This window comes from Bombus pascuorum, chromosome 3, assembly GCF_905332965.1.
Source record: "Bombus pascuorum chromosome 3, iyBomPasc1.1, whole genome shotgun sequence".
NCBI classification, from domain to species: Eukaryota; Metazoa; Arthropoda; class Insecta; order Hymenoptera; family Apidae; genus Bombus; species Bombus pascuorum.
Window position 1 is genome coordinate 5,687,359 of NC_083490.1, and position 16,623 is coordinate 5,703,981.

Consider the following 16,623-nt stretch of genomic DNA (forward strand, 5'->3'; position numbering starts at 1 on the left):
AATCGACTCCAGGCTTTCGTAGGATCCATGTAAATACCAGTATCAAGGTTTCGAGTAGGCATTAGAGTGGTATTCAGTTTGCGTCGTGCCCGTTCAGCTACAATGCCTCGAAATGTCGGTTGAGTTTCACGCGGTCCTATTTTCCTGACCGGAGTGTATTGAACGCGAATAGAAGGAAAAGAAACATATCGGCTATGAATACAAATAGAACTGTCCAAGATATGCGTTGATACGTTCTGCACGTGTTACCATCTCTGCATCCGGCTACTCAATCGAACGCCGTATTTCCGATAGTAACTATCTTACCAATCATTGGCGTTTCCAGATATCTCCCGTTTAGTTCGATTTTTACAAGAAATTTCATGGAAATCTACGTAGGATTTCTTTAAAATATTTGGCCAAATTTGAGATCTGAAATAGCGATTAGGTAAAGGAATGCGTTATTTAAAGTAAGATCTTAAGAAATAATATCATTTCATAGAGAGCGGTATGTATTTTCCGTGACTGTACTGTTCTTTCTCTGTATACTGTTCCATCGTTTCCAACTCTACACGATTCTCCAATTTGGATATTCCATTTATTCTCGCATCTCTTTTTCCTATAAATGTAGAAACGTACGGGTATAAAACGCTTCGATAACGGGTGTCCAGATAGAAGATATTCAGCGTACATCTAGTAACAAAGTTTTCGGTGCAGATTAATATTCGCTAAATAGAAGTCGTGACTTTTCTTTACGCAGGAAGGTTAGTTATATATTCAACGGTACGAGGAACAAAATTGTTCAAGAATCGGCTCGTTCACGATGAAACAAACGAAGGACGCTATTACTGAGAGAATGGTCTCTGCGATTAAATTTCAGAAGCGGTCGCGATATGAACACGAAAAAAAAAGGAGAAACGAAAATCGGGCGGGTGTCCAGCGATCCGTTTCGAATCGACCACCTTAACGATCGAACGAATAAAAGAAGCGCCAGCGATCAAAAGGTTCGAATTTATTCCACTCTGTAGAGCATGTCATTCACGCTTCGCTCTACTTTCGTCCTGACCGAATCACTTTGTTTCGACGGACAATAAATGGTCATATGACCTGTGATCAATCTACCGAGAACGGTCTAATAAAATTTCGCTGATCGATCTCACAGATATTTTCTTCTAAATACCGATCGCTGAGAGGCTGGTTTATTGCGTTTCTCGATCTATTCGCTCGAAACGAGCGGCATTTCGAACGATACCGATCTGTTTTAATCTGATTGGTACGAGCGTCGATTATAATCGACGGCCGACTAAAATCGGCGATCATCAAACGCGTCCTACAGGAACCTCGTTTATGTCCTGTAACTTTTGATCGAGCAACCGAGTCGATTGACGTTAGACAGTTTAAATTCGTCCGTGTAAATACAGCGTCAACCAAGTTGACGCAGCTTCCGATCGTTCGACCAGGGATAGCTCGTTCGTCTATCTTTGATTGGTTGTTTCTACTGTAGTTGCCTAATGTAAACGCGGCTATGCAGACTACGGTTCACTTTAGTTCACTGTTTATATCCTCCTGGTTAGTCGTTCTGGACTCTCAACTCTTGCGAAACTTCTCAACTTAAAAATAATTATTGGATTTCGATCAGTTGAAAGAAATATCACGGTTCGTTCCATCGAGTATCAAACGGCGCTACGCGGCGAACGAGCGCCGTACGAAAGAGGTTAACGTTACCGGAAAGACTCTACTTTTAAAGCCGCACCTGTGGAACGGTGGCGACGAAAAACGTTGGCAGAAGAACAACGGCGGCTAGACAGGGGAAAAACAGAACTGGGAAAATCTTGAAAAATACCTGCGTCTCCTTCGGCTGTTACTGGCTTCTCCGGACAATGGAATGGTTGAGTCACGGGATTCCCGGAGCACCGCAATGCCTCGAGTTATTTTTCAAAAGCTTCGCTTCCCATTTCCTGCTAGCCCGTCTGGAAAGATACGAAAGAAAATTTGTTGTCTTCCGACTTGGTCTTCATACACGCAATAGCTCGAGCAATAAAAACACGGGCAATAATTCGCTCGCGTTGCCGTTACAAAGGAAGAGGCTTCGTGGTCGGATAGAAAAACAGGAAACTTTAAGACTGATTCGCGTTACCGCAGCAACGGAGGATAAGACGGTTCGCGGTGAAATACCGTGACAGTCATAGTAATGGGTATGATCGGTTGAAACCGACCTAGCGACACGAGAAGTAACGTGATAGTGACGTGACTATAAATTTGGATTAAAAGAGGCTCGCTGGTAAATATATTCACCCTCGCGACAGCGTTACGTTGTTTCGGAACATGCGTATGAGAATAGACGTCGGATGTATAAAGTACATCGTGTTTGTACGATAACATAGGGAACCGTAATTTCATGTTTCCAGATAAATCTTCCACGAGTTTCTTCTTAAACCTATTGCTTTTTTTAGTCAAATCGTCCTTTTTTATCATGTACCAAAAAATTTCTCAAGTTTGAGCAAAACAAGAAAAAATCATTGTTTGTACGCGTGACGATTATTATATTTTGTATACGATTATTTTCTTACGTAGTTATAAGCCTTTTATTCGATCAACACAATGGTAGATTAAGATAAGATTAAGGTATAAGGAAGTCGAGGATCGCAGCAGGGTTAATACTGTTATAAGAGAAGCCTGTTTAGTTAAGAGTTTCTGTTTTATCGCTAATGTGGATTTAACAAAAAAATATTGAAACATATCGTTAACCAAAGAGCTTGGTATTCGTAAATGATACCACGAAGAGTGGTAGCTTCCTTTTTTTATCGACGTCTTGTTTCAATACCGTAAAAGCAATTCAATATTTGATTTCATTGCCAAAATTCTCTCTTGCACGGTATTTCTTCCGAAAACATATTTGGTTTTCGTTGAAAAACGCCCGCTTTATGTATCATCGAATTATACAAATTTTCTCATCGACAGTTTACGTTTGTAAATACTGTAAATCGAGCGAGGAATTTCAAACTGAAACATTTTGGCAGGGAAATATGTAATTGCTAACGTAAATGTGTAAAGACACGTTCCGCTTCGTTCACTGTGCTTGTAGTTGAAATTATCTTAACTACACGGTAAATTCGACAGAAAAATTGCCACAGAAATTCATGGATTCAAAGTGGCAACGTTTCCTGTAGAAGAACGGTCGCGACATTATGGAAATTATTGTCAGCGACAGAAATACAATGCGTCGAACGACTGGTGAACGTTAGCGTGCGCGACGCGTCTCTATGAAACTGTCTAACGTTGAAGCAATGAAGAGAAAAAAAAAAAAAAATAGGAGAACGTAAGGTGAGAGGGCGTGAAACGGGCAACAGGAGTCGTGAAGCATGAACCTTTACGATATTTGAAAAAAGAAATAAACGTGGAAAATGGATGATGGGTGTGGGCAAGGAAAGGAATATGAAACGCGGAAGAAGCTTGACGGGATAAAGGCACGGGTGATAAAGCGTAAAATGCAATATCTCTGTCTATTCGTTTCAAACGTTAGTTTTAACGCTCCGAAGTGATCAATTAGGGTTAACGTCATGTTTTTCACGCAAATTTTTATCGGAAGCATCATTTTCTCTTTCGATGCGTAGTCTTTGACGCTGATATTATGACCTCTCGCGCGGCAAGTTACCTTGACTGTCACGCAATTTTATACATACATGTACGTATTTTACCATGGAAGTTGTAATAAATTGAAATATATTACACCTTAACATTTATTTCTTGAAAAATACAATATTGCATTCTCGTGCCTTCTCCCTGGAACAGTTCTCTAGCTCGCTCATAGCGTTGAAAACATTTTGGTCGATGTAATTTGTCCTATTTTAATCATTCTTAAGATAATTTAATAGAACGTAGATCATTGATGATCACCGTGGAAGTTATCGTGTTGATATTATCCAAAGTATTTTTCGAAGAGTTTACTTGAGTATACTAAGAGGACAACCCACGTGGTCGCGAAATTCTATGCCCTTAATTTGTTAGTTGCAATATATTTATCAGTATTGAACGCGCAGGGGTTGTACAACCCTAAAAAATGTAGTCATTCTGCATTCATGAAATGATTTCTAAATCTCGATTTTTGATTCCAATAGTCGATCGTACAAGTAGCTAGAGATAGTTTTCTCCATAATATCCATGTCATAGTTATTCAAAGTATTAATTAATATTTCACAGTATTAATTAATATGCATCCCTTTTGCTTCCGTGAAACTCATTTCTACGCGTACAACGCCTCTTCTTATTTTTCTTCGTAGATTTAATAGCATCAGATACTTCGTAAGCCGTTATGCTTTTTACTCATCTATAATATTAAAATCTTGTCGCCAAACAGTACAAAGATTTTTCAAGTGTGTGTAGATGGGTGAACATGTGCGCGTGTGTAAAACCAACGAGAGGCAGAGGTTGCATGCAGCTCGATATTCCGCTTTAACGAGCAAAGAGCGCTGCGTGTAGAGCGGTTCGCAGATAATTTCGGTGAAAAAGGGACAGCGGGGCGGGAAAAGAAAACGACGCTATACAAAATGAAATTTCCCCTTTCCGTCACCACTTATACGATGCACTCTGTGGTTCCGAGACGCTCGACCATAAACGAGACCGAGTATGGAGGTACTTCGGTCATACTTTGATGCCACCACGACCTCCATAACCCCCTGTTTTTTTATACATCCACGCACAGAAACGGCGCTTCTTGGTTTGCATTTTCGCCAAGAATAGCGGACGAATTCGCGCTTAGCTTTCTTTTTTCCTCCGCTGGGAAACCTAGTATTTAATGTAAATTTTGTACGGGTTCTTTTAAAACGGAGAAACTTTGATGAGCGAAACGGGAGAAATTCGAAGGCAATCGTGCTGGAAATAACGTAACCTAAAATAAAGTAATACAAAGAATAATTGGAAATTGCATATTACCTAAGCTTATCGCTGGACTGTGAATTTTTACGCGTTTGCATATAGGAAATTTTAAAGTGTAAAATTACACAAAATGCACATAATATAGAGGAAATGTATAAAATATTCAAAACGTAATGCTTTCAATGTCACTTGGTGGAACAATTTTCCACCGATATTCTACTTTTTAAACTATATTCTGAGAAATATAAATTTTTGTAAAAATCCACGGTCTGCTTATCGCTGGCGGATCATCATTTATTTCAATTATTACAAAATAAACTGAAAATTAATTCTATATCCGTTTCGCGATATCCAAATTGAACACAGCGCACCAACCACGTCCAACTTATTCGCATTCATTTCCCTGTAAACAGAGTTAAATTTCCAGGGGAACTTCTCACAATTTTCCATCACAATTCATCAAACGCTTGACACACTATGTTTTACCGTGAAACCATAATACCAGAACTCTGCGTTTCACAGACTCGGTCGGTCTCCTTCCTCTTCTATACAAGAAAGTTGCAAGGCGAAATTGCAAGGTGCACGAGTAAGGACTAAGGTATAGTATTGTTCGAGGCAGATCTCAAGAAGTTCTTGACGCGAGCACGTCTCGCCTGTCCCTTGGTAGATCGAAGCTAGCCAAACGAGAAGACGTATCGAACGGGGTGTTCATCCAGACAGTACGAGCGAAAGGGAAAGATAAGACAGAGGAAGAGAGAGAGAGAGAGGAAGAGAAACAGGAGGCGGAGGGACGAAAGAGAGAGTGTTGATCGTAGATCGCTACGAACCAGTCTGTCTTCTCAACCCCTTTTCCAACGGGACGAGTCCACAGAAGCAGTCAGCCAAGACGGATTGTCCTCGGTGAAACTTCCTTAATTATCTCGCGGTTCCAGGAATAATTCGGTCGATTCGAACAGGGTGGTTTACAAATCCGGTCGACATCTTGCGACAAACAAGCCGTCGCTCGTCGGGGACAAACCTGCAAAACGAACGTAAAGGAGATGGGGGGAGTGGCGAAGAAGAGGATTCGACTCGCTTTACTCTCCTTCGAAACTGTAATTCCGGGTCCCCAGACCTTTGCCGCAGTTCGACTTTCCTACCGGTTCACGTTCGCCCATTGTCATTCGATTCGACGATTCTACGAATTTTTCCAGCGACGGCAGCCTCTCACAAATTCGATCGCGCAGCTCGAAGTTTAGTCGAACTCCTTCTTGAGAAGCGCTATGCCGCTCTCTGATGAATATTTCACCGATGCAATTCGGTGGAAGTAGCGTACGAAGCTTCGAGTAGAAACGAAATACGATAGAGACGCTTGATTATTTTGATATCGAATTCAGGGAAGTCAAAATCGTTGAAACGGCGCGAGTATTGTTTTTCCCAGCGTTCGACCACGGCTATGGTATCGCGTTGGAAATAACAAAAATTTTCGGATTTCAGATCGCCATTGACGTCAAACATTTCTGGCACAAGTAAAATGACAAACGAGTAACGGGAAGCAAGCAACATGCGCGAATGACAAAACAGTCCAAAATTGCTCGAAAACTGGAACGGACGTTAGCTGGCTGTGTAAAAAATAGTAATGGAAAAGCCAATGTATGGACCTTGTGTCGTACGAAAAACATTCGACCCTTCAACTTCGAAATTCGTATAAATATTACTTACCTGTATGTTCAAAGGTCATTCGTAGATGCATACATTTTTAATTTTATTCAACGTTAACAAAAAAGAGAAGGAAGAACACTGATCATTAATTTTCAATCGAATTTGATATTACTGGTTAAATAGAACGTAAGCGACAAAACATTGCGAGATGGTTCCATAATCTGGAGAGGCATTAAGTTGCATGTACTAAAACCCGATTAGTTTGATTTAAGAAATATTTTAATTGGAAATGAAAACCAAATAAAAAGAAATAGATGCCATGAAACGCGTGTTTCAGAGGCTGAAATAAACAGGATGGTGCAGAAGTCGTGAAAAGATCGGTAGAAGTATTCATAATATTTTTTAATTGAATTTCTTTTCTTCCGTTCGAGAACTTCTCAAGTTGTACTTGCAAGATCGATTATGGGAGGTTACGGCGTTATTCGACGAATAGAAATTATAAAATCCTATTTCCAGAAATTGAGTTTCGATTGAACCTTTCGATCGACAAACTTGACAGATTCTAATTTTTTCCATTTGGTTGTCTTGAGAACAACGTGTAAATACGTAAATAAACTTAAGGGCCATCGAGTAACTGAAAGAGAATATTCGAGCCGAAATACGGAAGCTAGTGGCAGATACTGTCATGGAGAATGTTCTTAGGAGCTGAACTTTGAGAGGCTGAGAATGGCGAACACTTAGGTAACTTAGTTTTTCATAGATAGTTCAATGAAATTTTCTTGGTTCGCAAAGAGATAGATTTCAAATTAAATATTTTTTTAAATTATCAATATAAACGGCTTCGCGACTTTAGCAACATGTAACCTGTAGTCTTGCGGAATTGAAATTTCCAAGATAAATCGCTGGTTATATCCTAACAAGTTTGTATTATAAGAGAAGTGAGCATTCTTGAAGATGGAACGATAACACAGAGGAGTTTATAGTCGATAAATCGAAGTTTCTGTTTTGAAAGCAATGTTCTCAAGTACATACTTGAATTGTCGGATCCTCTCCTGAGACATGATATGTCAGAAATACTTATTGAGATGCTCTGCTACGGAGACACTCTAAAACAAGCATGCTCGATATCTGACATTTCCCGCGAGTATTTCACTCTTGATTCTCACCTCGACGGGCATCTTTATCGATTCGCTTTTAGCATAAACAGCAGACAAATTATTCTACGATACTCGCTCATCCTTACAACAGTATTTTCACGCTTAATATCCTCGTTACAACTTTTTAGTAGGACGTTTCCGGATCTACGTTTACACATTTTGTCCTATTTTTACTCGTAGAACATAGCAGTAAAGTTCGATCGTTTAACTTTGAAACTCCTTAGAGTTTGGTACAAATTCAAAGTAAGACGTATGGTTGAAAGCCTCGCTGCATACTGATCGTTTATCGAAGAAAAATTCTCGTTGCACGATGCCCTTGAAGTGTTTGTAACACACAAAAATGTTGCAGTTCTTACAGTCGTATCTTCTAACGAGTGAAATGTAAAAGCGACCATAAGTGCTGTGACGTTAATTTAAATTCAATGCTTTCCGCTGGTTTCGTTCTTCAATTGTTTTTAATTACAAATCTGTTAATCCAACTCGTAGACGCCTCACAACGTAAAACGCTAAATAAAGTTATTAGAAAAGTAAAATGGAATAGTAGAATTTATTAGAGTTTTGCAATAACTGGAATACGGGTGGAGGAAAGTTCCATTATAATCTGCAGACTTCGTTTCCCCTGCTGCTTCGCCTCTACGTTGCATTTCAAATTTATCACAATAGAAAAGTTCTAAATAGAGCGGACGAATGAAGCGCGTTAATCCGATAATTCCCGAGCGTGCGTCTAACCTAGCAAATAACAATGTTTGGAAAATAGCAGGAATCACAGCTCGATATTCGCAGTTGAACAGCAACGAACCGAAACGCACCTCGAGAAGTGAAAGCAAACGTACAGGTAGAGACGTTAACGAAATTAAAACAAACTAGCAAGTAATTCGCTAAATACACGTGCGAGAGGAACGTTTTGGAACGTGTCGGGCGAGCCGTAGGATAGTTTCGTTGGGATTTCGGACCAGCACGTTTGGCATGACGATACGAATTTGCAACTCGACAGTTTGCCGAGTTCCTTTACGAACCGGATGCCACGAACTTTACGTTCAACTGAAGATACAGCGAAATAGAATCGGGAGGTTAGCTCGACCAGAAACTGGGGAAACGGATGCCCGTATCCTGACGATGCCGGCGGTCGTTCCTGCGAGGTTTGTGTTTTCCAGACGACAGTCAGAGCTTTCGAAACTAAGCCTAAGGGTGTGAGACGAACGTGTCCTCGATGCGACGATGCTAACGATACTTGGACGAAAGAGGGTGGATATGGTGCTTCGAATGCCAAGAAAGCTGGCCTGGATCCTGCTAAACGAGCAAAACGATCGACAAAACTAAAGATAGAAGTTCGTTTGGCAAACGGCCCGTGATGGTCAGCCTTAAGCTCTGTCCGTAGTGACATTTATTACGCCACCTATCTTACCATCCACGGCTTTCACCGGTAAAAGTATTCTCTTAACAATCGTGACATCGCACGTAGAATTCCTCGCCAAACGCGTCGTTCGATGTAATTCGTTCTCTTACCGATTGCACCCGACTAATGGATATTTAATCGCCAGGGACAGCTTGCTTCGTCGCCTCTATTCGCGGTTTTAGTCTGCCGTGATTTATCTCAGCATTCTACCTACGGTTTAGACGAAATGTAGGAAAGAAATGTATTTTTAAATAACGTATATTATTAGAGGACGAGGATAAGCAAATCTTTGCAACTTTTCGTGCGGATAGTTCTTATCGGTAGCAATCGGAGCATAGCTCTCGATACAGTGACTGCAAAAGGTACTTGTACGTGTTAAATAAAGTAACGTACATTGAAAATAAATTTTAAACTATTTGTTTTTCCAAATCCTCTCTATACCTTAACAGTACGTACTTTTATTTTCCAATGAAGCGTCTTCTTATCAATTTCCAAATTTTATTCGCGTAGCATAAAATTTGTATAACCATAAATGATACGAAATTTAATATACACAGAATTAATTAAACAGTATATAAATACAATAGTGAATACAATAACGTAGAAATACTTTTCGTAGGGACAGGAAATTAATTTGATTTTATGCGGTTTTATCGAGGAGATACGATACAGTAGTTTACTGGTGGAAAGTATCTGCATTTAAAGCTACACTCGTTCCCTTGCAATATTTCGAAGTCGACATCGTACAGAGAATTTATGTACATGAAATAATTTCTACATCAAAGTTATTTGAACTGCATTTGTGTCTTGAAGGGAAATTGAATAACCTTTATGACTTTATAATACGCCATGTGTTACGCTTGAGATATTGCACTCACCTACCTATATAACTTCGCTAAAACACTCTCGATTTTTATCTGTTCGTAGCGGCTTTCATTTTTCAACAATTTCGGTAAATGATTCCGAGAGAATTCTCATTCTCTCGTGAAATATAACATTTCTTAAATTTCGATGACGACGCGAGCAATTTCGAAATATAGGATTTAAAAATAAAATCGATTACGCAGCGAAACATAACGGATTGGTTTTTAATTGGAGACATTATACAGTTTAAAGCGGTCTGTGAATACGTATCGATAATTCACGGACTGCGTATCGGCAACTCTATAAACGTATCTAGGGAAATCATAAGAGCGTAAAGTTGTAATTTACGAGGCTATACGTACATTCGATCGTCGAGGCAGAAAATACATCTGCTTCGAAATTTCTGTTTCCTATCAATATGAATATAATGTTAAAGTAAATTCTCGGTTGTTCGAAGGAACGTATTTTAAGTTTAATAACCAGGTAAATTATATCGCAAAATATGAACAAATATCTACCGAGGCATCTCTTCTATATAGCATAATTTTTATTAGTTGAATTTTCAATAATAAACACGATTCGTTTATCGTTTAACAGACGAAGATAATTAATCTTTAACGTAGACAAACGAATCTGCTCTTTGATAAAAGCTGCTTAATTTCCAAACACTAATATCGCGAAATTTTAATATCGATTTATAATTATTTCAAGGCTTTTATCAATCGCCATAGTTGAGCGGAAATTTTCACTGGTTTAATGGATTTTACATCGGTGCGCGTATCAAGGGCTCGCCATGTCGCCGTTTATCAAAATGTTATTATTCGGATAATCGTTAATTGCGTTGTAATGTACTTAAATGATTTGTTACCTCGCCATTCTAGATAAACTCGAAATTTTACATATACATCGTATAATCGCGTATCTTCGCAGGGCTCTCCGATTTTCACCACGTTTACGTCAAAACATAAACGATTCCATAGGTTGGAAAAAATGCTACGTAAAAGTTAGTCACATCACCAGAGATTTTTACTCAACGTCACACGTTTTCCACGCTTTTAGTATGTAACAACTGTATACGATAAACATACATACATACGTGTAAATTATATAGATGTAACCGATAAATTAAACACGTCGCTATGATATAACGACGTTATTGATGAAGCACTGAAAATAGCTTTACAAGTGCTGAGTTTTAAACTATCCATTAGCCTATCCATAAATGCCATAATCAATCAACGCTTACATACGTTTTACGTAGGTATTGGTATTCACAGTCGAGCGAAACTCCTTAGTATCGACGTATAATACGATAAATTAGTACTTGAGGTAATTTCTGTCCGATCGTGAAACGAAATAAAACAGGCAAGAGGAGTCGAAGGATCGAACTTGAAACGACATACTATCGAGCAAGTATCGAAGTGTACGTACGACGAGTATGCTATTGATCGTACGTAGCAAGGGCAGATGCTTGTGAAATTAATCTTAATCGAGGGTTCAAATCCCGCGGCACGATGGAGCAAATTTCTGAATGAAAACGTGCGAACCACAAAATTATTCAACTCTCCGGATCATCGTGGAGGTGCGGTCGGGAATGTCTTCCGAAAATCTGAGACTTAATATTCATAGCAGGAGCGCGTCCCGCCGCGACCCCTGAATCCATTACCGACTTTCACGGGACCGATTAGTAATGAGGTCGGGATTTCATCCGACTTGCAGGATCGGCGGGGGATGGCAAAAAGAAGCGCGACGTCGTTTCCTGGAGTCTCGCGCTTCGCAGGAATATTAATCGAGCGAGAACAAGGCGGAAGCGAAGCGGGCTCGGCAATTCGTCGTCGGGCGTTCGAGTGGCGCGACGTCGGAACTGAAGAAGAATCGGCGAACGGAGGGTGAAAAACGGCTGACGAAGTAAAGGGCAAATGGTCGGTGCTCGTCCGCCAGAAGGATTTAAAACGGTCGAGTAAGCGGTAAATTCTAGGCTGGCTTCGTGCCTCGTGACCGATTCCATGGCGAATAAGTACGATGATACCTCGGGCAAGGGCCTATTCAAGCCCTTTCATTCCGCGCTTCTAGCTTCTAGCTTCTCGATTCAGGACGAGTATATCTTATTCAGTCAATTCCGAGCTACGCGACGTGTTCGCTATCCTAAGAAAATTGAATCGCTAAAAGAGTCACGGCAGACCGCGTGCGGTCTTCGACGAGCAAGAGCTCGACCGTTTCGAGTAGAAAGTCGAGTGGAGACCGTCGGAATATAGTCACGGACACGAGCCGTGATTTTTCTCAGGAGGTCAATCTACTCCGACGAATACGTGCCGAAGGATGAATACCGATGCTTCGGCCACCCTCGTGCCGAGAATGCCTCGCGAATGCCGTTCATCGTTTAGGGATCATTTCACCCTCGTCGATTTTACGGACCTGTTCATTAGGGGATCGTGATCGCTCGAGTGTCGGAACACCGACTTTGCGCATCCGCTCGCTCGGAAGCTATTTCCGATGATCTATCCCGGGTATTTACATCGAATTAATTCCATCTTTAGCTTTCTGCCGTTATTACGCGTCCGACGTTCTTAAGAACGTTTTCCAGTTAAAGAGTTCGAGATTAAAACACGTATCCGTGGAGATAAGGGTCCAGATTTTTCGGATTTTCTAATTAAAGGTATTTTATAAATTCTGGTACTCGTACGGCTTCGAATGGAAATAATATGCCGTGTCAAACTCTGAAATAAAAGTAAAAAGTACGAGTGTACTATGAAAAGTGTATAAAAGAACGTAAAAGGATATTTCGAATAAATAGTAAAGCGATGCTGCGAACGCGAAGAGTAATAAATGAAGCCGTGACAGTTCTAACGAGGATACTTCTAGAACAATTAATGACGAAACATTAGCCATCTCAAAATTTGTAGAATGCTTATGTTTCGCTAATACGTCAGAACAAGCGGATTGCGAGTACTGACACTGACCACGACTGGGTTTGTAAAGGTAACTCCATTTCGAGGACCTTCTAGTCTAACTTAGTTTTCACTGTACCAATTGCCCAGTCGGCTAGGCAACCACGTACGTAGTTACGGCTTGTTTGTGACGGATGTTACCACCATGGAACGAGAATCGTTTCTACGACGGAAGGAAATCAAGACGAATAAGTGTCGGTCAAATGATACGGATATTTCACTCGCGCTATGTATTGGCGTTCCGCTTAAGGATATCTTCAGTTACTTTATTTTATTTAAAGTGGTTCGTACGATTCGCCGTATGAGTGGCAGTTGCTACCAACCGTTAATTTGGAAATAGATTTCTTTTTATGAAAACACGATAAAACCATTAGCGAACTTACGTACTATCGGAAAAAGTATAAATCGGAACGACTGTTGTTTTCTCGCTTCGCAAAAAAGAAATTATGAAATTCCCTAGATAATAAATTATTTCGATATTTGTTAGGAAAAAATGGGAATCATCTTTTTATTTAATCAATCTATCGTCTTGTACCTTAGTTACGAAATCTATTCGCTTAAATCCGGCAATATGTTCAGATATATACTGCTAACTGTGATAGAACCAATTTATGGAATATGAAGGGAAGGTAAATTACCAAAGCGGAGGGAAAGGTATGGATCCAAAGCAACTAATAGAAACTCGAACTCTGAAATTTGGAAAATTGCTCGAAGAACTAACTTTTGCAAAGTCAAATGGAAATTTTGAAATTTGGCAAATATTAATCTCGCACGGCATTCAGCTATAATTGGAATACCATTTTGGAAATTGAGAAAATTTTCCAACTCCGGATTACCAGATTTAATAGCTTGTTTAGCAAACGTACTAGCAAAGTGCTTCGCGTGCTTTTCGGTAATTTTTCATGCTCGACAAGTTGATGAAAAAGGAACGAAACAACGATAAGCGTGAAACTCGGAAGAGAAAGGAGGAAGCGGCGAGGGTTGGGTAGTTTTTAACATCAAGACAGAATCGTTTATCATAGAAACTTTTAGCCGCTTGCAGCCGTTCAGATAGCGAGATCAAGCTGGCGAATCGACTAAATCCTTATTTACCACGTCGTGTAAACGTGAAGCGAAATCCCGCGAGCGAAGTGCGAGGGATGATCGTTGCGGAAGAAAGATCGACCGAAATAAAGGAAAACTGACAAGGGTCGGCAACGCGTTAAAGACTCGAATACCGCTTGTACCTCTTTCTCGTTGAATCAGGATGTTTCCGAGTTAACAACTCGAGAAATGTCTTGACAATGTCGTCCAGGATGATTTGTTGTTTCCTTTGCTAAGAAGCGCTTTACAGAAAATGTAATATACGCGATGTAACTGAAACAATTCGGACAATTTATACGCAAACATTTTACAATCAAGACATAAATTAAAATCTGACTCTTTCGATGAAATGAAGAGAACGTTTAGTTTTTATTATGCAATACCTATTGTGTCACTTGTTCTTGATGAATCCAGATACTTCTTAGGTAGTAACTGGGAAAATTTCCACGATGTCGTCCGCATAAAAGATATAACTTAGAAAAAACGAAGCTGGCACCCCGCTGGGGGTAGCCACCCACATGCTATATTTATTTTTATTTTATTTTTTTTTTCACCAATAAGATATAACACTTTACCAAATGTCCTCCAGGACAAATTGTAAAAAAAACCAAAATAAAAAGAAACGATGTCGTCCAGAAAGATTCGTTGTTTCCTTTTCCAAGGAAAATATAATTTACGAACGTCTAATAATCAAGGTATAATTAGGTACATTCTAAACACGTTGACTGCCACAGTGGTGATCGATGACCCACGTTACTAAATTTAGGACGATCATAGCGAGATAATTTTTGCCGATTAAAAAATGATAAATAACGCGAACGATCCGGATAACATTTTGAGAGAAAAAATGCGCAAAAATGAAATGTTACGTTGTAGTACGTATATTTTGATGTATTTCAGCTCCCACAGCAAGATATATAAAATTCGCCTGGCAATCAACGTGTTAAACGAAATGAAGAGAATTTTTAGATTTTACTACGCGATGCTAGGAAACCGGGCTTGTTCGCAGCCAGAACGAAATTCGGTTGGCGTGTATTTGAATTTAGCGTAGTCTGCGCGTTGCACAATACGATTCTGTCTAACCTCTCTATGGCCACACGTCGAGCCCCGTCTCAGGGATTGTACCCGTAGCTGCACGTGGTACATTACGAGCATTCCCAAATTTCGAACATAGGGTGAACATACATAGGTGGCCAGGTACATTGGTATGGGTTTATACGAGTCACATAATAACTCGCAACGGTACATCGACGAACCGTACATTGAACAAGGCGTGCCACCGACGCATGTATTTACTCAATACTGGATATAATGTCACATCCGTTGCATAAGTGTGCACGCGTGCGTCTGCAGTTGAAATGTATACTACAAGTCCATTTAGAGCGGTTGATCGGAATATGTTACAACAACGAATCGCCTTATCGTCTACGATGCATTCACTAACGTATGAGAGCATTATCATCTTATCAATGCGTGAATGTAGAAGCGAATTTCTATTGGATATAAACTTATTATCAGTTGGAAGAAAAACTAGTCGTCGTGGATTTCTATTGAAACACAGTAAATATCATTTACAGATTTTTATGCAATTATGAGAAATTAAAAGATATAAAAAATACAGAAACATATCAAAACATTCAAAGTATAATATTCTTTATGATATTTAATAGGTAAATCTAAATCTTCTTCTTTGCATAAAGGAATTAAGCAAACGGTACGAAGGTATTGATTTGACAAAGGAATCTGCATAAAAATCCGCAACCTGATTATTTAATTCGCTCTGTAATACGACCAATAATCTTGACACCGTTCTCGCGTACTGATTAAAAATAGGACACCGCGAATATTCGGCTACAGCAATCTTCACGTTCGTCACGTACATTGTTCGTGTCACGAAATGCGAAAAACTTGTCGTTCAGACTTATACGCGCTTTAATCGTATAATAAATAACACAAATATCCGAAATTTCCGACGTTGAAAATTTCAGTAGTTGTCCTGTTTTATTCTGCCAGCAAATGTTTCAACGCCCAACTTAGCGTGTCGCCGTTTCTTTTCCCCTTTGATACGCAGAAAAAGTATAATAAAGTGGAGAAAATGGGGACGAATGGCGACGGTAAGATAAGCAAATAACAAACAGCATCCGAGGTGCGGCACGAGAAGCAGTAACAAGACTAGGAAAGTAGATGCAAAGGAGAGAAAGAGGGAGGGAAAAGGATAAAACGAAGGACAGTGGTATACACGTGCATGAAACGAAGTGGCTACTCCAATTTGCAGAAAGACTAAAAGCGAATAAAACTGTCCGAAAGGCACGTAAATAAGCGAGAAAACGATGTCTACGTAACAATAGAAAGGGGAAGCAAGAGGTTAGCTTGACGGGAGAGAAAGGAGAAGTGAAAAGAGAGTGTACGGTGCATCTCTCCGGCTGCTATCGTTATTCGTTTCATTTTATCTTTTTCCCCTCCCCCTTGACGTAATCCCCTTTCTTTGTCATCATGCATTACAGATGCGTTTTCCAAAGGACTGAAAGAGTGTACTGCAGCACGACGCTTTATAGAATATCAGTTTCCATACGAGGAGATTGAACCAGGCAAAGCTGCTCTCCCTTTATGCGCCTTTATCAGCCTCTTTTTATCGACCTTGTACCTGCCGCATATTCTACGCACGTAAGCTCGTTCGATC

The 16,623-nt window shown here is 39.9% G+C and overlaps 1 protein-coding gene across 10 annotated transcripts in view; it reads right to left on the minus strand.

The window, feature by feature from the left end:
* The window catches only part of LOC132905114 (TWiK family of potassium channels protein 18-like), a 369,444-nt gene that overhangs the window by 119,299 nt on the left and 233,522 nt on the right, over positions 1–16,623 (minus strand). For 8 of the 10 annotated variants that reach the window (XM_060956108.1, XM_060956106.1, XM_060956105.1 and 5 more), the window contains one exon: positions 1,823–1,949. The exons of 1 other annotated variant lie outside the window; for it this stretch is intronic. The gene's annotated coding sequence lies outside the window, so the exon portion shown is untranslated. Of the gene's footprint in view, positions 1–1,822; positions 1,950–5,681; positions 5,873–16,623 lie in introns of all 10 variants that reach the window. One more of the 10 variants, XM_060956102.1, reaches the window with a different exon arrangement.